At 36.6% G+C, this 26,927-nt stretch overlaps 1 protein-coding gene across 4 annotated transcripts in view; it reads right to left on the reverse strand.

Moving 5' to 3' along the window:
• The window catches only part of LOC115219795 (protein prune homolog 2), a 204,046-nt gene that overhangs the window by 48,000 nt on the left and 129,119 nt on the right, over positions 1–26,927 (reverse strand). The gene's annotated exons all lie outside the window — the stretch shown is intronic.

The raw sequence follows: 26,927 nt of genomic DNA on the forward strand, positions 1-26,927 counted from the left end.
AAGTTCCAGTATTGAAGTATCTAATGAGAGAGAGGACAGTCACCAACAAATGTCATTGTCATTTGAATTCAGTGGAAACTAAAAAAGAAGGATTGTCCCGCCACTTGAAAAATAATCAGTGAAAAACACCAGAGGAATCGGAAATATTCCTCTGTTGTTGTTTCCTAATTCCTAAGCATTTTATTTCTCTGTTTTCTCCCATCATTCCCCATTTGTTATTTCTGATTACTGAGAAGATTGCTCTTTGTATGAAAATCTGCATCTTCACAAGTTACACTTGGTTATTACAGGTGCACATCGTTAGGCTTGGCAGATTTCTCATCTTTATAGTTTTGTCTTCTTTGTCTTGTCTTCTTCAAACAGTTCTGCACCAGTCAAGACAGTTTGATGCCAGGGTTGTTCTCCTTTCTTTTCTGTGAGTTGGTTTTCAACTTCTGTTCAGTCCAAGTTGACCTTTGTAATGTCGCATAGAATAGCCAGAGACTATTTCACCAGTGTAGAGTTTACTCTAAAGAATCTGATAAGCACACTTGACAATACTCACACAACAACACATGAAACCTATTTATATGAGTCACTGCTTGATGCTGATGCTTTGAGCTTTCTCAGAGATTTAACATTTCCTGTAGTCATCATCATCATCATCATCATCCACCTTCCATGCTAGCATAGTTTAATGATTTTGACTGAGGGCTGGCGAACAGATGGCCGCACCAGGCTCCAGAATAATCAGTGTTTCTCCTGGTGAAAGCACTCAAGTTTCTTGATCACTAAACAGTAAGGTTGAGATGAAGACAACTTGACGAAGCCATGACCTTGTTGTTTGAAGTCTTTCTTTCTGAAGACAATGGAAGAGTTGTCTCCTAAAGGCATCATGGTGAGTGCAAATTCTGTTTTCCACATCCTTCTCAGATTCATATAGAGAGGAGTCTTCAAGGTAAGGGAGTTGGTTTCCCTATTCCAGAGGATGTGCTTAAAATGGTGAAGTTTAAATCTGGAAAGGTTGTTCTTGGAGCAGTTGATTCCAAATATGGCTTACTGGATTCCACTGGTCTGACCTAAGCAATCACATGCCAAATTGTTAACCAACTGCTACATCTCAAGTGTATGACACTTGTTATATACCAAATCAAATTTGGTGCCAGCATCTGTGTGTGTGTATGTGTGTATGTACATAGATGCATATTTACACACACACAAGGCAGGCTTCTGTGCAGTTTCCGTTTACCAAGTTTTATTTACAAACCATGAGTCAAACTTGAGGCTAGAGTAGAAAATACTTGGACAAGGTGTCACACAATGGAATTGAACCTGAAACCAGGTGAATGCAAAGCAAACCTCTTAACTACACAGCCTGGGCCTTATCATTATTAAGTAACAGCAATATCCTATAACTGATGAAGCTTTCATGAGCTTTGATGCTGAGGTTCGTTCATGTAGTGTGGTGGAAAATAAGACAATGTTCCAATGCATTACTAGAGGGTGGGCGAGTCAGGACTCACATCTTTAAATTAAAGCTTTAGAAATGTATTTAAATGAATCCTCTTCATATTTACATTTGAAAATTTCTTTCTCCATGTCAACATGGCAGGGTAATATTTTACAGAAAAACCCAGCAAATGATTTTGTTTCCAGTATGACAAGTGCGGAGTGGGGATCAATTTATGTGTGCAATAACTTGTTACACTGAAGCACAAAACTAATTTGGTATGCAACCATTTTCTTAGCCAAATTGCTTATAGTCCAGTTGTAATGAAATTGATTAAATGCTTTAATACAGCATCTCTATTGAACACATGACATCATGCTCTCTCTCTCTCTCTCTCTCTGCTGCAAGTCTGCATTATCATCTAAGATAATAAGCTAAATCATTATAATGAAAACAGGTCTGGACTATTAGCTTTGTCTATCCCACTCCTCCAACATCAACTGCTTCATTCATCATCATCATTGTTTAACGTCCACTTTCCATGCTAGCATAGATTGGACGGTTTGACCGGGGTCTGAGAAGCCAGGAGGCTGCACCAAGCTCCAGTCTGATCTGGCAGTGTTTCTACAGCTGGATGCCCTTCTTAACGCCAACCACTCCGTGAGTGTAGTGGGTGCTTTTTACATGCCAGGCGAGGCTGGCGACGGCTACGATCAGTTGGTGCTTTTTATGTGCCAGTCGAGGCGGCGCTGGCAACGGCCATGTTCGGATGGATTTTTTATGTGCCACAGACACTGGTATCACAACTACAATTTCCATTGATTTTTTGATCGATTTCAATTTCGCTTGCCTCAACAAGACTAATAATAATAATAATATGTGCATGTGTGTGTGTGTTTTATTGATGGCTGTTGTAAATTTTATATGTCAATGTGGTGACCAAAGGTTCCAATCCACATACCTGCTTCTAGCCAAAAGAGCTGACTCATAAATATCTACTGTTAGCAAACTGTAACACAAATCTAAAACTCCTTTAGAAGTAGAAAACAGCATGGTCCGCCGTCAGACAGAAGTCTGTCTAAACTATGGGAACACAAAAACATGCAACCCATCTGCCATTATTATTATTATCATTATTATTATTATCTGAGGTGGTCAAGTGGCAGAATCGGAAGCAGACTGGGCAAAATGCTTAGCAACATTTTTCATCCGTCCTTACATTGTGAGTTCAAATTCCACCATGGTCGACTTTGCCTTTCATCCTTTCAGGGTTGATAAAAATAAGCACCAGTTGCGTACTGGGGCTTATGTAACCGACCTGCTCTTCCCATCAAAATTACTGGCTTTGTGCCAAAATTTAAAACCCTTATTGTTATTATTATTATTAAGACAGTGAGCTGGCAGAATTGTCAGCACATCAGGCAAAATGCTTGGCAGCATTTCATCCATCTTTATGTTCCACCATGACTGACTTTGCCTTTTGTCCTTTCAGGATCAATAAAATAGGCACCAGTGGAGTACTGGGGTTGATGTACTCAACTTTATGTCCTCCCCCCAAAATTCAGGCCTTGTGCCTAAAGCAGAAAGGATTATCATTATATTTAAAGTTACTCTTTTATTCGTTTCAATCATTTGACTGTGGCCATGCTGGAGCACCACCTTTAGTCGAGCAAATCAACCCCAGGGCTTATTCTTTGTAAGCCTAGTACTTATTCTATCGGTCTCTTTTGCCAAACTGCTAAGTTACGGGGACGTAAACACACCAGCATCGGTTTACAAGCGATGTTGGGGGGGGGGGTAGGGCAAACACAGACACACAAACACACACATATATATATATATACGAAGGGCTTCTTTCAGTTTCCGTCTACCAAATCCACTCACAAGGCTTTGGTCAGCCCGAGGCTACAGTAGAAGACACTTGTCCAAGGTGCCATGCAGTGGGACTGAACCCAGTACCATGTGGTTCGTAAGCAAGCTACTTACCACACAGCCGCATTAACACAAATGCACTTGGAATACATAACATCGATGTACATGTTTCACAGTTAAATATTCTTCCAACAATTGTTATAGTCACTCAAATGCTTCATCAATAAGGGATATCAATGTCTTCCTATCAGTCGTCTTTCATCAAACTCCACGTAATTTGCTGCACAGATGATTCAGCTGAGTGTAAACATTTCCATTCCTCCATGTTTCTCTCTTTCTTTCTCTGATTTGACATATCAATATCTCATTAAAAGTTGTCAATGGTAATCTATAACCATGCTGACATTTACAGCAATAGAAGAGCAATCACATTGTTCTGAGAGAGCAGCAACAGCAGGAAGTAAGAAAATGAAATAAGGAAATGAAGACGAGAGGGAAACACCAAGAAATAGATTTATTACTACAACATCAGCGATTAAGTTGGTATATGCAAAATGTAATTTCAATGTAACTATGTCTCATAAACCAAAAGAGTCTTTAAAGGCTGGTGTTTAGCATTGTTGTATCAAGTAATATTCTCAGATGATCTTCTATCTATTTTGGAACAGCCAACTGAGGTAGAACAACAAAGTTTTGTTCAGAAATACAGTAATAAAACATTTGGAGTGGATTTGAACCCATGATCTCTGTGTAGGTAAGCCAAAACATCATGTGTTTGTACTAGATTATTCATTCCATAAATATTTGTAAATTTAAAGTCAGACTTATAAGGAAAAGAAAAAGAAAGAAAGAAAGAAATTCAGTTTTTTTTTCTTTGCATTTGTGGGTTGCTAGAATTTACAGAAGCATTTGAAAATTGAAGAAGTTGTTGCAGGAAAAAGACTTCAAATAATTTTCAACATTAGACAACTATAAGGAACTGAAAAAAACTGCCTTCAATACAAGGGACTCTTGGAGTCTTGAAATATAAATGCAACATCTGCTTTGCAGGACTGAGTATGTTATTTGTATGAGTAACATTCCTTCTATGCATATATGGAGGGTTGAACCCATAAACTGAACTAGAAACTATAGCCTCCAAAGTGACTTAGCAGAGAACTACCACTGAGATTAACACACAGAAAAACACTGTTTATCATGGCCGAGGCAAGTGTGGAGGCTAATTGTGGGTGGAAAGTGAGGCAGAAGAAAACCAAACTACTAACATGAAGCAGAAAAGTAACACAAACAGAAGCCTTTTATTGCTTAAGGTGAGACAGTGTCACGTGACAACTTGCTGGGGCTGCCTGCTGGAGCCTAGCGGCAGGTATTTAAAGGGAAAAATTTGACAAGACAGTCAGACACCGGCTGACACTCACTGATGATACATCAAAGAGGCCAGGGAACAGAAGAAAGAAGATATGCACCCAACACCAGAGCTGAAGACACCTCCGAAAGGGAGGGGGGAGGCGCCACATCAAAACGGTAGAGGAGTAGGGGTCGAAATCAGACATGGTTCCTCCTGATGATGTCTTGATCTAACTGGATCCTATAAAGGAGCTGTTGTGGTAGCAGACCACGAAACACGGTTGTAATTCCTTCCATGTCGCTCTTCACTGATTCTTTCTATTGATACACTTTTAAGGAAACAGAAATATTCAGACAATAGGATTGATGACCTACATTATAATAGCAATAATAATAATCTTTTCTGTCTGAAATTTTGGGGGAGGTGGGGGGCTAGTCGACTACAGTATGCAACTGGTACTTATTATACTGAACCTGAAAGGATGAAAGACAAAGTCGACCGCAGTGGCATTTGAACTCAGAACATAAAAGCCGAAGAAATGCTGCTTAGCATTTTGTTTGGCTTGCTAACGATTCTCACAGCTTGCCACCTTAATTATAATAATAATAATAATAATTATTATTATTATTATTATTATTATTATTACTATTATTATTGTTTCTGATTTAGGAACAAAGTTAGCAATTAATGGGGAAAGTTAATTGATAATATTAACCGCAGAATGTCTGGTCCTTTACTGAGCTCCAAAAACAATGAAAGGTAAATAATAACCCTTTCTGCTGTAGGCACAAGGCCTGAAATTTGGGAGAGGGGGGGGGGCTAGTAGATTACATTAACCTGCATCCCCAGTGCTCACCCGGGACCTATTTCATTGACCCCCACAAAAGGATGAAAGGCAAAGTCAACCTTGGCAGAATTTGAATCTCAGAACATAAACAAAATGCTGCTAAGCACTTTGCCAACCAATTGGTTGAGCAACTCTTTTCTGGATGCAGTCTGGTGTGTGTGTGTGTGTGTAGCAGCACTGTCCTAGATGTGAGAGTAATTCTCCATTGTGGGTCTTGTCTGAGTTTTGGAGAGAATCAATAATTGTCGAGGGCTTAAGCATTTTTTCCTGGCCATGAAGAAAAGGAGCAGCAGTCATTGGGATGCTGTCCTAGCTAGGTTAGTGATAACGAGACTAAACAACCAACACAGTTCTGAGGACTTTGACCAAGTGCCACTCGAGAGGCTGTGGTGCAATGAGCTTTTTCTTTATATAAATAGTGTGTGTGAGTTTCAAAATGCAAGTTTTCTATATTCCCGTCGGACGATACTTTCAAGGCATTTGTTTATGGAATCACTGAGGGTGTTGTTGTTGCTGGGTGTGGCAGCAAGTCAGTCATTGATGCATAGTTCAGGGTATACACTGGGTCACACTTGAGTCAATAAAATGAGGGACAGAAAGAGCTTCATCAGTGCATGTAGATAGGAAGCTATTGATGCAGGAGATGAGAGATGGGTGAACCCCATGGACAGGAAGTTTTCATAGGAGACACAATCAGGAGCTTTGCTGATGTTGAGAGCAACAACATGGTTTTCATAAAATTTCTTAAAGACAAGAACTTGCTACTGGATGTTGGAGGAGAGTAGGTCATCTTTGGATTTGGTCTTTGGTGGTAATTAAGGAGTTGCATAAACTGTAATGGTGGGCATTTAGCATTCTCTTGCAGCAAAATGACTTACTCCACTAAGCAAGCAAACATTTTATGCCTGTTTTAGACATGTTGAGGGAGAATAGCTACCATTTCAAACTTCCTGATGGAAAACATTCCGCATCCTACAAAATGCAACGTCCAAAATGTTCATAAGAGCCCCAACATGAGAAAATATATGGAAAACGGTAAAACATTTCAATGCATAATCCCAAAGAGGTAAACCTGTTTAGGTTCAAAATCAGAGATCTATTTAGGAATCTCAAAAAGACCTTTGTTTAACAAGGAAAAACAGAATTAAACATTTTGGATATATAATCACTTCTTAGCCTATTTCTTAGCTGATATTGATTAGCATGGCATATTGTATAGATAATTTGATTGATCTTAGTTAAATATAATTAAGGAAATCAATATGAACTGGTGGAATATCACTAACCATGATCAATGACAAACAAAACGTTGAGTCTATAATCAATTACAAAGGAGGCAAATGTTAGTTTTGAAAACAGAAGACCATATTTGACACAAAGAGTGATTGCAATGAAAAGCATCAATAATATCAATAAAAACTGATATCCATGTATATATGTGTATGTATATGCGGGTGTGAAGTACGTTTGGAGTTTATTAAATCAGTTGTTTTCTTTCAGTTTATCAAAAACATACAAATCTAATCTAAGCTGAGCTAAATAAAAATTTTATTGTATTTTTATTAGCAACTGGTAAAACATGTCCATAAACTCACTCCTTCTTTACATCATGAAAAAATAGTGTTTGCTAAAGAAATAACAAACAACATGTTGTTTGGCTCTCATAAAACTGTAACTATTTGTGTAGTCTACAGTTTCTAAGCAAAATTTAGTAAAAATGGTATTGTCTATTAGATTAAACAATCTCTCTCCCCTTCCATAATCATGTCTACGTTGTTTGGCTTGAGATAAGCATGATTGAAGAAAATACATTCCAATAGTGACCATTCCATAGTTTGGTGGGTACTCAAAAGCTACATTGTCTAATGTATCCTTCCCTTTTTTCTAAGAAGGTGTAGTGTGATATGAGTGAGATTTAGCTGCTATTTCTAGACAAGTGATTATGGAGAGGTTCCCTTCCTGACTCAACCCATCTTCTTATATTGATCTCATCTACTCAAGCACTCACGACTGTCATTAAAAGGTCAGCATTGGACATTTTTATCTCACATTTTATGTGAAGTGTCATCTAGCAAATAACTTTCTGTTTTTCCCTTCCAGGAACTTTATCATTTTCTTTCTGGTGAAACATTCTCCAATCTCACCAGTCTTTTAAAAGCAAAACTTCTTTCATCAGTTTTAGTCAGATGTTATCAGTAAAAGGTGTCTTTCACCTTTGCTGCACGTGCTCTCTCTCTCTCTCTCTCTCTCTCACACACACACACACAGTATGTCAGAAGCATAATATTTAACTGATGATAATTCAACTCAGGTCATTCATGTTAAAAGACCAGCATTTACTGGAGATAGAAAATAAAAAAGAAACTGAATGTGATCTGTTCCGTGTGAATTGTGATATTGAAGAATAAACTCTGTAAGGATAAGCAAAGAGGTTAATTGATATTCAAAAGTAGACTTTAAGAAGAAACCATCTGATTGGCTGGAAAGAGATTCCAGTGAAGGACGTCTACTCTCTCCAGGAATATTTCTATCATCTACTTTATAGAAACTGGTTAGGAGAAATAATTGCTAGTGGTGAAAATATCGATCTAATTTACAATTTTTAAAACTAAAATTGTTACTTACAAGTTGCATTAAGGTTTTTAACATTTAAAAAAAAATTTATTACTTAAGTTAAAATCATAGTTCTAATTTACTTATTGGCTCATCATCTTCCTCATCATCGTTTAACGTCCGTTTTCCATGCTAGCATGGGTTGGACGGTTCAACTGGGGTTTGGTAAACCATGGAGGCTGCACCAGACTCCAGTCTGATTTGGCAGTGTTTCTACAGCTGGATACCCTTCCTAACGCCAACCACTCTGTGAGTGTAGTGGGTGATTTTACGTGCCACCGATACAGGAGCCAGAGGAGGCTGGCAAATGGCCACAATCGGTTGGTGCTTTTACGTGTCACCGACACGGATGCCAGTCAGGCAGCGCTGGCATCTGCCACATTAAGACAGTGCTTTTTACATGTCACTGGCACTACAATTTCCATTTGATTTTTATTTTGATGTTGGTGTTGATGTACTTGACTCAGATATGGTAAAATTAAAATATCCAAGGAGAGTATTGTAGTTCACTTGAAGCATTGTGTATTGCTTATAAAGTATAGTGTGTCTTGAATGGCACGACAATGTAGAGTGTGGACTATAATAACTGTTATAATTTAATTATCCATAGTCTGATATAATATTTCGCTATACAAAAATTCCTTCTTCAGATATCACTAATCAGAGAAATTTCACCAAAACTAAAAGGCTTACCAAACCCCAGTTGAACCGTCCAACCCATGCTAGCATGGAAAACGGACGTTAAATGATGATGATGAGGATGATATGAGCCAATAAGTAAATTAGAACTATGATTTTAACATAGACATTTTGTTCAGGTATACAACTTGTTAAATTTATTAATTTGAAGACAGCATAATTAGGTGGATTTATAAACTCATTCTCATCAATGATGAGATGAGCTTAAAGCGAATTTTAAGATTCAACTTCAAAAAGATCCTCTCATTCAATGGAAATGTCTGGAAGAAATTATTACATTTGTCAATCTGGTAGCAACACTATTTGTTTAGCGAATGAGACTGGTTATTTTTATCTCCAGTTTTACTCTTCTTATAAATCCTCTTCAATTTGGCATTGTTCACAAAAGCTCTCAGTTTTTCTGTTTTTTCAATCTAGAGACTTCCATCCCTAATCTAGTTAGCTATTTATGCCAAGTATAACAAAAGGCCTCAAGAGTTTGGTCATGAAAATATAATTCAGTTCACACCAGAGAATACAGCTTTGAAACAATCACCAGCCACAAAAATTGGGCGTAAAAGAGTTGATGGCTTACAAAAATTGTTTATAATTTTCAGCAAGTTCATTAATAAGTAACTTGATATTGAAGTTGTTCCAAACCAGTGTTTCTCTCTCTCTCTCTCTCTCTCTCTCTCTCTCTCTCTCTCCTCTCTCTCTCTCTCTCACTCACACCTCTGTTTCTAATAGTTACTATACAAGCAGCAGAGAACCACAAAGTCATTACGTAAATCCTAGTAATTTGTCTCCGGAACATGTCCTTTACAATTGGTCACATGTTACTTTAAAGTGTCAAAGTGAGAAGAAAAGTTGTCAGCTCTAATCAACAGGTATTGATTTATAATTATTGGAAATGATAACTGCTATTACATATTGGAAATGATAACTGGTAATTAATTTAAAATGTTCAGTATATAACTGGAGACAATACTAAGGTTTCTGATTGACATATGTATTAAAAAGAAAATCTATAGTGTGAATGTGTGTATGTGCATATATATATATATATTTACATATATATATATATATAAAAGGGAGAGAGAGAGACAGATTTTGTTACAAAGTTTTACTTTTAAAATATATACTTGATTGAATTATATGTTAGAATAAAAACAGATTATATGTATATATTATTCTAAGCAAATGTTGAAATTTTGACTTTATTTCCAAATGGAATAAAGCAAGTATGAATGAGTGTGTGTGTGTGTGTGTGTGTGTGTGTGTGTGTGTGTGTAGCTATGTTTCCATTAACAAAAAACTCGTTCTCAACTCTCAGTAAATATCATACAACCTTCAATGTTGCTGTTAAAATCTGTTCAGAAACACAAGTGAAAACAGTTAAAAATTATGCAAGATAAATGATAGAGGCATTAGAATCTGTATAACTATTGGAGCTTTATGAGGTTATTGTTAAAAAAAACAAAATTCAAACAAACCTAAAACACTATTGAGACAAAAAAAATTGTCCAGTTGTATTTAATGGCTTATTTCGTGAAGACTCATGATGCCGTTATTCTAGATTGTTCAAGAGATATTGGGTTTAAGGCAAAGTAGTAAAAGTACAAGCATGGTGGTGATATGTTAAGCTGTTGTGTCTTAGTAGGCCACCGATTGTCTATTGATTGTTACTCAGCTTTAACATCACTGATCCCATGAATCAGGCTGCTGGTGCAGCAATGATCCAGTTACCTTAGTAGTAACTCACAGTAATGGAAGAGGAGAAAATAGGTTGCTGAGAACTTGACAGCTTTTTCATTTTTTTTTTTTTTTTTTACCCAGTAAGAAGTTAGCAGCCAGGAGAGCTATGGAAATAAGACTTTAATCAATTGTTCTGTCTGGGTAAAACATTTTCAGTATCTAGTTATTATTATTATTATAATTATTATTAAGAAGTAAACTTCAAATGCTTTAGCATGTTAACTAATATCATATAACTTAGAATTTTAGACCAGCAGTTTGTTGGTTTTATCAATATCTAAGATTAATTATAGTTTAACAATTTACAAAACCTATGAAATCACATTTTTTTTCCAATACATTTCAGAGAAAATGGACACAAATGTATTATATAATTCAGCTTTTAGAGACGATTTAAAATCAAAACTTCAAAATAGAGAGAATAAAGTATTTACCAATAGAATAAATAAATCCTTTACTCTTAGAGACATAATCATAGTCAAGAATGGAGACTGGAATTAAGACAATGGAACCCAAAAACAACAAGACTGAGAACACTAGAAATGCTATGGGTTTTTGTTTTTTGCTTTATTTAAACAAAATTTGAAAATATGATTTAAAATAGATGAAAAAAATAGTGGGGGACAGGTTTAATTGAAAGAAACATAACAATTTTAGTAAATAGCCTTAAAGATTTAAGATAAAGCGTCTTGAATGAAGAATCTTAATAGTTGAAAACAAAAGAGCTGTGGAAGGTAAACTGTTGAAGATGAGAGAGAGAGAGAGGTGAGTGTGAATGGCAGACAGTGATTCTAGTCGTCCTTTTCTGGTTCTTTATACAGACATAGACATAAAAAAGATCATTATCATCATTTAACATCCGCTTTCCATGCTAGCATGGGTTGGACGATTTGACTGACGTCTGGCGAACCAGACTCCAGTCTGATCTGGCAGAGTTTCTACAGCTGGATGCCCTTCCTAACGCCAACCACTCCGAGAGTGTAGTGGGTGCTTTTACATGCCACCAGCATGATGGCCAGTTTGGTGGAACTGGCAACGGCCATGCCCAAATGGTGCTTTTTATGTGCCACCTGCACAGGAGCCAGTCCAGCGGCACTGGCAACGACCTTCACTTGAATATTTCACATGCCACCAGCACAAGCGTTAGTAAGGCGACAGAGTAACGATCACGCTCGAATGGTGTGCTTAACGTGCCATCGGCATGAAGGCCAGCTTGTTGCTCTGGCAACGATCTCACTCGTATGGTACTCTTAGTGCTCCACTAGCAATGGATGCCAGTCACCGAGTTTAAAAAAGATGTTGAAACAAATTTTCTTGATTAAACTCATTCTAGATATTAAAATGTTAACTTGAATTAACTTGCACAGCACAAAATTGTTTCCAATTCTAAGGTGAGGTGGAGGTATTAAGATTCCAATTGTTCTGATTTTCAACTTGGTCTTTACAAGATTTATATCTACTCAACATTTCAGTCAGTTTGATCACTGGTATTCAGTCAAGAATCTTTATTCCTGGATATGAACATGGTTCAAAATTTGGTTATAGAGTAAGAATCTTTATTTCAAAACTGAAAGTTGTAATATTCTTAAGCATTACATATCCAAGAATAAAAGAACCAAAGATGAATCAAAACATAGATTTGGTAAAAATATTGTAAGTCCACATTCTATAGATGAAGATAAACAGCCTTGAATACAATTGATTTCTGTGAGCTTCTAGTGAACCAATGGCTTAAATGAGGGGGTACCCAAAAGTAACTAGAAACATTCTCTGTGGAGCAAACCAGATGTAGTTCAGGCTTCTGCTGCTAGAAGCCACTTTATGCAACCCTCAGGCATCAGTCTGCTGACTGGTGGTGTCGGATGAAGTCGTACTGCTATGTGGTGTGTCATTGTTTTGCAGTGTTTCTCCCCTGTTTGTCAATTTTTGTGATGACTGAAATGAAGGAACAACGTGCTTCCATGAAAATCTGTTTTCTGCTGCGGAAAATGGCGGCTGAAACAGTTGTCATGCTTCAAACAGCTTACAAGGCTGCTGCCATGAGTAAAACAAGTTTACAAGTGGTTCTCATGCTTTAGGAATGGTCAATTGTTACTTGGAGACCAACCTTGATTAGGGTGACCGTTGACCTCACAAACAAATGGAAACATCATGAGAATTCCTGAACTGATCTTGGAGGACCATTACCGAACAATTGATGAACTCATTGATATGACTGGTGTGTCCTGGAGCTCCTGCCAGCAAATTTTGAGTGAGGAATTGCAAATGAGAAGAGTTGCAGTAAAATTTGTGCCTCACTTGCTCACAGAAGATCAAAAGCAATCATGAACTGAAAGAACAGTTGAAAGTTGATCCAGACATTTTTTTGAAGGTCATCACTAGTGATGAAAGCTGGTGCTATGGCTACAACCTGGAAACAGAGCAGCAATCAAGTCAATGGAAGCATTCAATGTCACCACACCTCCAAAACAAAAGCATGTCAAGTGAAGTTTAATGCAAGACTGTTGGTTTGTTTCATCAATGTGAAAGGAATTGTCCACACAGTATTTGTTCCTCATAGTCAAAATGTTAACTAAACATTTTACTTGACAGTTAGTTCTGAAGAATCTGCAAGAGACAGAGAGGTGAAAATGCACTGACCAGTGGCAAAAAGTGGAGAGTGATGCTTTCATCATGGCAATGCACCTTCACACACTGCTGTGAGTGTGAGACAGTTTTTGACCAAAAATGGCATGACCCCATTTACCCGCCCTCTCTATTCACCTGATCTTGCTGCCTGCAACTTTTTTTTGTTCCCCTGAATGAAAAAAGTCCTTAAAGGAAAACGTTTTGCTGATGTGGAAGAGGTAAAGAAAAAAGCAACAGAGGCATCAAAAGCATCACTTCGCAAGAATTCCAGGACTGCTTCAAACAGTGGCAAATGCATCTGGACCCAATGTTTTGCTTCAAATGGGGAATATTTTGAAGGCAATAAAAGTGTAAACATGTAAAATTAAGTGAATAAAATAGCATTGCAAAATTCCAGTTTCTTTTTTTGGTAGCCCCTCATATGATTATTATGCCTTGCCTTGGCCTTTCAAAATCTGTTGGACTTATGGGGGCACCATTTGACATGTCTTGGAAATTTGTTTGGTTTTTTTTTTAGAACTGAGGGAGTCCATCTCTCCTCATACTTGACTGTAGTCAATTTCTGAGAGAGAGAGAGATACAACAATATATATATATATATATATATATTTATTAAAAATGGGGAAGACTGGTTTATGGGATTACCTTAGGTTTCCCGTCCATATATATAGAGTGAAAGAGAGACAGAAATCAACTTTTGTAGAGGACTGGTACTTTTTTGTGAAGCACAAAGTATAAAAACAAAGTTGACACTGTGGCCACCTTTAGTCGAGCAGATCGACCCCAGGACTTATTCTTTGGATGCCTAGTACTTATTCTATCGGTCAGGAGTGCAGAAAACAAGAAAGAATGCCACAGGACAATCTGTCACTCAGAGGTTTTTTGCTAATTCATAGCACTGTGTCGAGTTATACATGAATACAAAAACTTGTAATATTTAACAAATCATTTTTCCCATATCCTATACAATTAAGAACAGGCATTGTTTATTCTCTCTCTCTCTATAAAAAAAAAGAGAAAGAGTGAAAGAAAGGCAGGGAAAGAGTCGAGTCTCTGTAAAAATAGTGTAACAAGATAAAGATTAAGAGTAACCAGGGGCAGAAGGTTTGAGCTAAGATAGTCTAGGTGTAATAAGAAGTTAGATTATACAAACAAAAGATTTGTCTAAGGGCAGATATAATAATGCATATGAAGGTTTTAAAGGAACCCTGGTTAAACAAGCAATGGTGAGGTTAACCTAAATGCATATAAACTCAAAGACTAATGAATGGATAACATTTGGTTTTACCACTTTAGTAACTGAAATCATTTCTCAATTATTTTTCTTGGTGGAATGCATTTAGTCATCAATGTCTATTGATGATATTTGAGATTGTAAGCGACTTTTATTATAACAAGATGTGTTTGGAAAACTAGTCATATTAGATTATCGTCTTGCACTGTTTTGGCCAGATTTAATGCCATTGTTGGAATTAGCTGTTCAGTCGATATCTTATGGATTAGTGATTTTACTTCCAGTAGACTGCATCCAAATCACACAAGTTTCCTCCCACGTGAACTCAACATTAAATGTTAAATCCTCATTTAATGTTCTTAAATGAACCATTGTCATTTTTTCAAGTCATTAACCACAACTTTAGAGGTGTTTATTTACATTTTGATCAGTTTCATCTTGGAATCATCATTAGTTGTCATGTTCTGAAACATGTCCATTAATACCAGGCTATATTCATCTAGGAACCTTATACAGAAGGGTCAAAACAGAACGGTTAACAAGACGTTGCCCTTCATTCAGAATAAACACCTTTTGCATCACACCCTTAAAAATCATCCCTTGCTGCTTTATGTTCTGAGTTCAAACCCTGCTCAAGTCCACTTTCTCTTTTGTCTTTTAGAGACTGATAAAACACTGGTTGTGAGTCAACCCTAAAAAGGTAATGCTCCAGCATGGCCACAAACGGTTTAATGACTGAAACTAATACAGAAATAAATCTAAATAAAAAGTCCTTCCTTGGAACCCTGCCTGACAATAGCCTTTTCCTCTTTGCCTTTAGTTTATCCTAAAACCACAAAACATTTAAATTGATAAATAAATTATCACAAAGCATTAATTCAGCATCTTTTGTTGATTATACTAAATGCTTGGCAAGTCAGTGAAAATCACAAAATGTTCTCAAATATGAAATATTACAGAATAAACTAATATTTAGTCAATGAATTTTAAACCCAATGTCCCCCCCCCCATTACCACACCACTTCTTGTCACTCACACACCCTCTTACAAAATGCCTGAGTTTTCATTAGAAATTTAATTATAATGGTTTCTGTGGAAGAAATGCTATTTGATTCTGAAAATGCTTTTAAATTTGTAGTGTATTCTTCGATAAAGATATTGTAGTACTTAAGATTTAAGTCTAGCAGTTATGTAACAGATTGAAATGCAGAGAAAAGAATGGCATAGAATTTTTTTCTTGTCACAAGTAGCAGCAGCAGCAGCAGAGTGCATTGACCGATTTTTGGCTTGATGATAGAGCTCAGAAATGGTAACGATAATGGTGGAATTGGTAAACAATAAATGGATTTGGAGTAAAGATTGTTTGCCAACATAACATGGCAGTCCTGGTTTAGGACGAATGTTGCTGTAATTTAGCCCCAAGAGACATTGTCTCCAGCTGGCTATACAACACAATCTGTGTCCTTATATTTTCAAACAAGGGAGTCTAGCATCCCCACTCAGCTCAAAACAACAATAACCTGGAAATCGCGATACACAGGTATTGTTTTGAGCTGAGTGGGGATGCTAGACTCCCTTGTTTGAAAATATAAGGACACAGATCGTGTTGTATAGCCAGCTGGAGACAATGTCTCTTGGGGCTAAATTACAGCAACATTCATCCTAAACCAGGACTGCCATGTTATGTTGGCAAACAATCTTTACTCCAAATTACTGTTGCTGAATATCTCTCGTTGTGAGATTTAAAAATAGTAATTTTCTAATAAATGATTTCTTATATTAGAATGAAGAGTTCTTATATTAGAATGGAGAGGAGTTTATTGAACTGTCCCAAGTAATTCATTAGGTCCTAATGGAAGAATAACTGAAGGAATTTGAACAAAAAGGGCCAAAACTGAAAACAGATATAATGATAATAACCCTTTCTACTACAGGCATAAGGCCTGAAATTTGTGGGGAGGGGGGCTAGTTGGTTACATTGACCCCAGTATTGGCTGGTACTTATTTTATAGACCCTGAAAGGATGAAAGGCAAGGTTGACCCCCAAGCAGTATTTGGACTAAGAAGGGAAAGAGTGCTGCCTTAATAACAATAATTCTTTCAAATTTTGGCACAAGGCCAGCAATTTGGGGGAGTGGAGCAAGTCAATTAGATTGACCATAGTGTTCAACTGATATTTTATCAACCCTGCAATAATGAAAGGCAAAGTTGACCTCAATAAAATTTGAACTCAGAACCGAAAGACATACAAAATGTTGAACAGCATTTTGTCTGATGTGCTAACAGTTCTGCCAGCTTGCTGCCTTAAGCAGTTGAAATTACCAAATTTGAATATATATTTGAAGCAATTGATAATTCCATGATACTTTGTGTGTGTCAATTTATTTTATTATACAAATAAATGCACCAGGTGGCAGCTAATGTATTGTAGAAATATTTTTTTTTAAATCAACAAAAACCTAGCATATTTATACATTTTTATATACATTGTAATTCAAATGTGATTTATTAACTGATTTCATTTGAAAATCTACCGAAGCATCAAATTTCTATAATAGAAGAAAGATTTCAATAAAATTATAACAAGAAATCACAACTCAGAGCCAAACATAAATGGTGGGAGCAACATAATGTGTGTGAGTGTTCAAGCTATATATGCATTGATAATCAGTTTTCAGACATCAAGTATTTAATTAATTAACTAAAATATTTACACCAGTTCTTATTTTCTGGATTGCAAAAAAAAAGCTTCAGAGTCAGACTCATTAATCCATCTGAAAATAAAAAGAGAGGTGAAGTCAACCCATTATTTTATTAATGGTGGAACCCCGCAGACTACATTAGTAAATAAATGAGAAATACATAAGATAAACTGTATTTTTTCTAAATAGATAAGACCAGCTGGCAAACACTGATGCTCTTGCAGTATCAACAATTTGATTTTCCCAAACAAGTCTATTCCCCAGACACTATAGTGTTCACATTAGAAAAGTTATATAACTAGTTTAAGATGATACTGCACAAATGTCAGTGTTTGCCAGCTGGACTTATCTCTACACAAAATTCAACTTATCTCATTTGTTTGCTAATATAGTCTGCTAGGTCTCACTATTAATAAAATAATGGATTGATCCCACCTCTGTTTTAGTGTTTAATGGATTAGCAAGTTTTTTGTAATCCAGAAAAATAAGAACCAAAATAGGATTTCACTTCATTGCTTCTATCCATTTTTGCCACCCACAATTCCTCAGAGGGTTGTAGGGGTAGAGTCTTCAGTCACCTCCTCCAGAGTGGAGACAACCATCGTTAACCTCTTCTGGTTGGATTTGAAAGTAGGACCAACTGATTCAGTTAATTAAATACTCAAGTTAACAGGTGACTACTGCAAGTAAAGGTGTGAATAAATGTAAACAGATACGTGTATGGGTGTGCTTGATATCTTTTATCTTTTACTTATTTCAGTCATTGGACTGCAACCATACTGGAGCACCACCTTGAAGGGTTTTAGTCAAACAAATTGAGCCCATACTTGTGTTTTATGGAGAGAGAGAGAGAGAGAGAGAGAGAGAGAGAGAGAGAGAGAGAGAGAGAAAACATCTTGCCCAATTCTTACAAATACTGTTACATCATCTCTAAATAAGAATGTCTGGCAACCAATTTCATTTTCTTAAGCCAATTGTTTTATTGTAGGGAAGTGATTTATTGAGTTGCAGTTTATTGAGTTAAAAAAATGTAATTAATTAGGTTTTTGAAAATATTGAGTCTGAGCAGCAAGACTGGCTTTAACATTAGAGGCAATGAATGACAGCAAGTTGGCAGAAATGGTTTGTCGTCAAAGTAAATGCCTTTCTGAGTTTTGTTTCATCTTTGTGCAGAGTTCAAAATTTGAAAATTAACCTTGTCTCTATGTAAGAAATCAATATTAGAGAGAAATGCTAAGATCTTTCAAATATTCTATCAAACCAGTTTTGAAATGATGCAGATGGAAATTATCTTGATTTTAAATCCGATGATGACACAAGTACTTCAGCATTTGAGAAAAAACAAGCTACTTATTACCATAACATCAAAAACACAGAAATATTGAAACTGAATTTGGAAATTTTTTTGTATTTTTAGTAATTAACCAATGAAAAGTTATTAAATTTATCAGCAAGAGTGAGTGACTTATTGAAGCCAGAGAAAGATCAATTTTTAACTAATCTAATTTCAGTTTACTTTTGAAGTGTTTGTTACAACTCCTGCTTCTATCATTTTATGGCATTACTCAGCAATAAAACTATAGAGAAAGTAAACTTGTTGACTGAAAAAAAAAACAAAAAAAAACTTGACAGCCTCCAATGAAATTTTGTCAATATACTCCTAACTTTGCTTATCCCCTTCTCTGGTGCCTTGCTGTATTTTTTTTCTTTCACTTCTAAGCAAAGGATATATTTTGAGAGTTATATAAAATATATTTTTTAAGTAATTAGGCAAACCTGTGCTAGTTGAAACCTTTTTCTCTTTAATAGCCTAATCGATACTTTCTTTATGTCAAACAACAGCTCATGTCGTTAATGTAATAGCTACTTTAGGTTACAAAGAAGAAAAAAAAAGTAATATCAAGCTATTTATCTTCAGGTTTTCATGCCATATAAAGCAATAGTTGACACGCAATTTCTACCGCCAAACCTCTTTGTAATTCTGGTAAAATGTATCTCAGCTGCAATCTATTCCTTTTCTGAATACAAAACCAGACCACTTACATTAATAATGTTTTCTCCACCAAATCATCATCATCACCATCATCATTGTTTAACATCCGCCTTCCATGCTAGCATGGGTTGGATGATTTTGACTGAGGGCTGGCGAACCAGATGGCTGCACCAGGCTCCAATCTTGATTTGGCAGAGTTTCTACAGCTGGATGCCCTTCCTAATGCCAATTTTAGATATATTTCCAGCTGTAGATTTTTAAAAGTGTTTGACCTGACATGAAGTAAAGATTTAATGGTCGTTGCTCCAAAGCTCATCTTGCCATCCTTAGAAGATGAATGGTGAGAATTAGAAATGTTTTTTTTTAAAAACTTTAATCAGTGAAAGATTTACTATTCATCGCTGATGGACTTGGAAGAGTGGAACTGTTTCTTTTTATTCATCTTTTAGTTGAAGAACTTTTGAGAAACGAATCTGTCAGGTGATTCTTTTGCTTTTCTGCTTCCTCCTAAATCTTTTAACATTCATGAAATGTAATGCTTATTAACTCATGGTGATACAAGTGCCGGTGACACGTAAAAACACCACCCGAACGTGGCCGTTGCCAGCACCGCCTCGACTGGCCTCCGTGCCGGTGGCACATAAAAAGCACCAACTGATCATGGCCGTTGCCAGCTTCACCTGGCACCTGTGCTAGTGACACGTAAAAAGCACCCACTACACTCACGGAGTGGTTGGCGTTAGGAAGGGCATCCAGCTGTAGAAACACTGCCAGATCAGACTGGGCTTGGTGCAGCCTCCTGGCTTCCCAGACCCTGGTTGAACCGTCCAACCCATGCCAGCATGGAAAGCAGATGTTAAACGATGATGATGATGATGTTTTGAATCAAATCTTGCACTATCTCATAACTCTGAGATTTTAAAGCTGTAATTGTATATTCTTAGAATGACATTATAGAGTAGGTGTGAAAGGCCAGATCTTGTTGGTTTAAACATAAAACAGGTAGAAAATTTAGTTAGTTTGAATACCAAAGGGTTAACACATAAAAAAAAACTGGATATTTCCATTAATTTCCTTCATTTCTTCCCCTCATTCTTTGTTCTTTACAAGGATTTAAATGCCACAAAATGGGCTCTCTTCAACAGATTACAAAATATTGACAAACATTTTGGAATTCTTTTTTTGCAGTAAATGTGCAGAGCTTAGTTGTTCTGTTTGCTGTAATTATGAGTCTTGTAATATATCATTATTATTATTATTATTATTATTGTGGTGAGCTGGCAGAACTGTTAGCATGCCAAGCAAAAATGTTTAATGGCATTTCCGCTGTCTTTACATTCTTAGTTCAAATCCTGAAGAGGTTGACGTTGCTTTTCATCCTTTCAGGGACAATGAAATAAGTACCAGTTGAGTACTGGGGTTGTTGTAAATGACCTTCCCCCTCCCCTCATAATTGTTGGTCTTGTGCCAAAATTAGAAAGAATTATTATTATAGCAGTGAAATGGTAGAATTGTTAGAGAGTCAGACAAAATGCCTTGCAGTAATTCCATGTTCTGAGTACAAATTCCACAGAGGACAACTTTGCCTTTCATTCCTCCTGGGTTGATAAAATAAAGTACCAGTTAACTCTTGGGTCCAACAGTGTTGTCTTACTGCTCGGCTCAAAATTGCTGACCTTGTGCCTAAATTAGAAACCGATATTATTGAGGGCAGTTATATCATTGGAAACTAGTTCTTTGGGTTTTCTTACACACCACATTCCCAACAAACAGATTGTTCATTGTCTCAAAAACTGCATAATGGCTGATTGGGGGTGGGGGGTTGTAAGACAAAAGCAACTTCCAATCAAACTATGAAGAGACGTGTCCACAACATCAACCAAACAATCCAAGTATTTTTGTTTTACAACTCACAGTTTTGAAATTGTTTCTGCTTTCCAGTCTCAGGTTATGTATGCTTATATGTCGATATATTTTTTAGAAAATTACTAAAATAATAATAATAAGTGGCTGTGTGGTAAGTAGCTTGCTTACCAACCACATGGTTCCGGGTTCAGTCCCACTGCGTGGCACCTTGGGCAAGTGTCTTCTACTATAGCCTCGGGCCGACCAAAGCCTTGTGAGTGGATTTGGTAGACGGAAACTGAAAGAAGCCCGTCGTATATATGTATGTGCGTGTATGTTTGTGTGTCTGTGTTTGTCCCTCTAGCATTGCTTGACAACCGATGCTGGTGTGTTTATGTCCCCGTTACTTAGCGGTTCGGCAAAAGAGACCGATAGAATAAGTACTGGGCTTACAAAGAATAAGTCCCGGGGTCGAGTTGCTCGACTAAAGGCGGTGCTCCAGCATGGCCGCAGTCAAATGACTGAAACAAGTAAAAGAAAAAAAAAAGAAAAAAAGAAATGTTTTATACTACTGCATTGCTGTTGCTGTGTTTAACAACATGAATAAACTCATGTTTTCCATCCTTTTGCTCAGATATTTATCTCTCATCACTCTCACTTCTATTCTCCTTGTGAGGTTTATTTGCTTTGAATGAAATTAGACAACATAGAGTAAAAGGACTCTTTAGCCTTGCAGAGAACTAGCCAACCTCTCTAGTGCTGGTGCCATCATAAAATGTACACCCCACCACCACCATTCACTTGTCTGAGATCTTTAACTCATGTAGGAGAGTAAACTCCAAATAAGAAGTGACTCAGGTCATGAGGACTCATCCAACCCATACCAGCATGGGAAACAGGTATATGATGGTGATGGCAATGATGATGATGAGAGTGAAAAGTATTTCCAAAGTATTGTACAGTTATAAGAAAATGTAAAGAGCATATCATTTTATATCTAGAAATTAATGATCAAAGCCCATAGGAAGAAGTCTTTAGCTTGTGTTTGAAATCTAGATTTTTCTGATAACCAGTGGCAGCCCCCTTTTTTTATTATTATTTTGGAACCAGAATATTCTACAGATCCCCAATTTCTACTCCTGACTCGTTCCGATGAACCAACAAGTCAATTTACTCACCTCACAAGAAACAGCACTAAAAACCTCCCCCTATTCTCTTAAAATAGAACACATGAAATAACATGGTTCTATGTCTTAACAAAGACAGGATGGTCATGGCTGGGACATTTTTTATCGTAGGTCTGCTTGATCAGGACTGACTTTGGGTTTAAGAACTGGTACTACAAAGTTTAAAGCAGCTTCCAGGAGCAGATTAAAAGAGATTAGTGAAAGAAGAAGACCACATGGCATTAATGCATCTTTGACTTGTTAATCAATTTGGAGGCTGTATTTCTAATGGTGGATGATCTCAGCAATAATACAGGTACAATTGCTTTGAAGTTTCCTTTCAGGTAAATTGCCTTATTTGCTACGTAGGAAAGGTGTTGGTAGAAATTCCCTACAGTCTACTCAGTGCAAGTTATGGATACATAAGTAGTACAGTGGCATCACATGAAGGCTAATGGAAAAGTGTTTGTGTGCGTGTGTAAGATGCACTGGCGCTAAAGATATACAGAAAATAGATTTCCTCAAATGCTGCCCCAGAGATTCACAAGAAGTAATAAATAGTTTCTGTGAATTAGGTGACATAATTAGCAGTGGAGGAGGATGTTCTGAAGGTATAGTTGTCAGAATAAGAAGAGGATTAAGAGAAAGGTTCGAGATTTTCTTTAATATTTTGTCAATGAAGGAGGAGTAAAAAATTGTTGTGTAAACCTAAGGAATTACAACCATGTTTCGTGGTCTGCTACCACACTAGCTCCTTTATAGGATCCAGTTAGCTCAAGACATCATGAGGAGGAACCATGTCCGGTTTCAGCCCCTACTTTTCTACCGTTTTGACTCGGTGGGGCCCCCGCTTTCGGAGGTGTCTTCAGCTCTGGTGTTGGGTGCATGTCTTCTTTCTTCTGTTCCCTGGCCTCTTCGATGTATCGTCAGCGAGTGTCAATCGGTGACTGACTGACTTGTCAAATTTTTTCCTTTGCATTTTGTTTTTCTAGTAAATTGTGTGACCACGGACACATTCCCCCCTCAGCAAGGACAGATATAATCATAGTGGACAAAATGGCTCAATTCTTGCCTGTCAAGCAATTCAGTTCAGAAACTTCAAAAATCTTGATTTTCTCTATGAAGTGTGCTCCATCTTTTCAGTCGCCATCTTAGACATAGAAATAAATCAGAATCCAACATAAAATGTTTTGTCTCTTCTTTTACAGCTTTCTCTTCATTCTTCTGACTTTTAAAATAAAATGTTTTACATATGTGAAGAACAGCTCTCCTTTTATATGTTTCATTGAATATACAGCTGTGTTTCAACTTTTATCTCTTTTATTTTAGACTTTACAGATTTTCTTAGTTTTGTTTTTTACAGTTGGTTTGAAACAAAGTTCCTGCATTTCTATTCGACATTTGCATTTCTTCAGTCATATTTTCAAGAGCTGAATATATTTGGCCTCTGTTGTTTCTTATATATTGGTTGAATTCATGTACAATTTCTCACTAAAAGCAATGTCTCTTTCTCTCTCTCTCTCTCCGTCCTTTGGTTTTTGTACGTTGATGTTTTCTATTGCAAAACATGTTGTTGAATATCTGACATTGTGCCATGAAGATTGGTGTTAAGAAGAAGTCGAAGAAATCTAAATTATTTTCTTTCCACGTAAGGTTGCATACACACAGTTATTGCTCTCCGTTTCTTCCGTTGCAATCATTGATATATTTGGAGGAACAAAGAATATTTCTGTTGTGTTGCATTTTAAAGAATGTTTGGCTCTGGTTACTATCAGTCAGGCAATTATTTTAATATCCTTCAATGAAATGGTTTTACTTGTTTGAGCAGAATCTATTTTGTTGCTAGCTTCATAAATAGGTTTGTTAATGTCTTCAAACATGGAGAACTGTTGCCAAGTTAAGAAATTCTACGATCATTTTTGTGGTTGTTTACATGAATATTGATGTAGCCAGAAATAATGATATTAAAGTAATGGAGACAAACAAAATGAAGTGATCCAATGACACAAGTTATTTATATAGAAACTAAAGCATGGAATTTTCCAGTTGATGAAAATTTTACTTGGCAACCAATGTTTTTAAAAGATATAAAAGATTTTTAAGATCGAGATCTCAAAAAAAAAAAAAAAAGTTATTTTCAAGTAAGCATTATTTCAGAGCCATTTCTTTGGCTGTTTTTTCCGAAAGAAATGATGGATGTCAGAGTTGCAATATAAACATTTATATTTGAAAGAGCCAAGTTTCTTGGAAAATATTAACATTGATTTAAGGAATGTCACTTTGGTTTGAATCAACAAACCATTTTGTATCATACAGGCTACAACACTCCAGTTGGGTTTTTACAACTTTAGCCATTGAGCTTTGTACATTCAGTCTTTATAACAGGATTAGTGTTTTGTAGATTGAGTTTCTGTTGTGAATAGAATTCAGCACAGAACAAGCAACAGAAGTTTTCTCAGTTGAAATTCTTCGTAAAGTGATACATGAGACTTTTCCAAGATCAGCAAATGCATGCTGCAGCATGTCAGATGAAGTCTTAAGAGAGAAGGGAGATGAGACTTTCCCAAGATCAGCAAATGCATATGCTGCAGTACTTAATGTTGGATCATTAAAACAACATTTTAATGATTAGACAGAGAATAGCTCTCAGAAACAGACTACATACAAATTTGTTCTTCACAACTCTTGGAGCTGCTTTCAGATATAATCCATCCCATTCTTATAAAAATGGTAATTTTGTCCAAATTGGTGTGCTAAGCTCAAATTGTCATTTCTGCAAAGCTTTAAAATTTCCTAATGAAACTAATAGCATGCACTGCTCTTGCGGTAAGGTAAGATTGCCAGCACTACCAGCCTCTCTTCGACCTCTTATGGATCTTCTGGAAGGTACTTCCATCCAGTCAAAGGATTTTCTGAACAATATCAGACAAAACAACTCCGCATTTCAAATGATATCATTTGGTGCATCTAAGAAGATACTTAAACATGAATTTACGCTGATGTCAAAGTTCAAGGGCAAGTCTATCACCTCATTGGTTCCTTGTTACCCACAAATGAACAACCACAGTTCCTCCAAATTTACTTTATGAGTGATGTAGGGCAACAAACCCCGAAGGAGGTGTCAAAATTTCAGACAATGGGTCGTGTTAGACACAGCGCCGACTGCCGCAAATGAGAGTATATTCACTAACAGCTTTCCGGTGCATTCAAAAATCACATAACCCCCGTCCCCAATTTTCCATGACAGGTTAGGACCTGAGATACTCCAAACGGACATATGGTATGTCACTTAGTTGAATTAACCCATTATTTACTTCACAAATGTTTTGTCGTCAATGCTGCACTTTCCCGTATCACCAGTTTCAACATAACTGCAATATATTATATACAAACTATGCCATTTTAATCCCGAGCAATGCCGGGTATCTCTGCAAGGAATAATATATAAGTATGGAATTTGGATTAGATAAGTGCGCAATATTAGTCAAATAAAGAGACAGGTAGTCCACAGTGGAGGCATTCAATTACCAGATAGCCAGACATTAACATCACTGACAGGAGGGAGTTATAAAAGTAGCTAAGAGTATTAAAATCAGAGTACTAACTATAGAGATGAAAGTACAACAGAAGGGTGAAGAAGTTAATGAAGACAAAGCTAAATGGTTCAAATCTAGTGAAAGCTGTAAATACTTGGGCAGTATCATTACTTAGATACTCAGCAGCTTTTGTAGATTGAATAAAATCTGAATTAGCAAATCTAAACAGAAGAACTGGAAAGGAATTCAATATGAATGGAGGACTTCATCCAAGGGCAGGAGAAACAAGATTATACTTTTCTAGAAAGAAGAGTGGAAGGCTGTGTGGAGTTAGTTAGAATAGATATAGTCTCTTATGTAGGTAATAGTGAGGAAATTTTATTAAGAGCTGCTAGAGTAACAGTAGGAGATAGGGAAACCAAAAAGCCAAATGAAGTTAAAAACTAGAAAAAAGAAGCGATGGGCAAAAGAAAGTTTTGCATGCTAGATTTCCAAAGATAGTGGCAGAAAATAGTAATAGTGAGACATGGTTGTAGTTGCAGAAAGGATGGCTAAAAAAGGAGACAGGAAGTTTTATAGTAGCAGCACAAGGTCAAGCATTGAGGATTAATTGGATAAAAGCCAAGATTGACAAAAATCGAGTAGATTCCCAAGGTAGGTTATGTTACTCATATAGTAAGAGAATGTAGTGTGCCGGTACAGAAAGAATACAAGAAAAGACATGATAACCTAGGGAGAATAATCCACAGGGAGTTCTGTAGAAAGCTAGAATTTGATCATACTGATAAATGGTATGCAGATGAACCTAGTAAAGTATTAGAAAGTAAGAAATATGAGGAGATGTATTTTAACATTCATACTGACCAAAGTAATAGAAGTTAGAAGACCTGATTTAGTAGTAGTAGACAAAGAGAATAGAAAGTGGCAGGTGATTGACTTAACAGCCCCCAAAGGATAAGTTGATATGAGAGATATAGAGAAAGCAGCAGAGCACCAGGACCTGGCCATTGAGTTACAGAGACTATGGAAAGAGTGGGTAAAATGTATCCTTGTACTTATAGGTGCATTAGGAATTATCCCTAAAGCCTTGGAAAAGATGGATAGAGGAAATAGGTGTGAAACCTTATTTAGTGCAGCTCCAGAAAACAGTATTATTAGGGACAGCTAAGATACTTAGAAAGGTTTTTGACATCTAAGGTTACTTGTAGCCTGATGCTGGAAATTTTTTGCTTTCCAACAGTTTAATTGGTTGTACATCTATGAAATAATGGTGGATGATAA

The sequence above is a fragment of the Octopus sinensis genome, linkage group LG15 (genome assembly GCF_006345805.1).
Source record: "Octopus sinensis linkage group LG15, ASM634580v1, whole genome shotgun sequence".
NCBI classification, from domain to species: domain Eukaryota; kingdom Metazoa; phylum Mollusca; class Cephalopoda; order Octopoda; family Octopodidae; genus Octopus; species Octopus sinensis.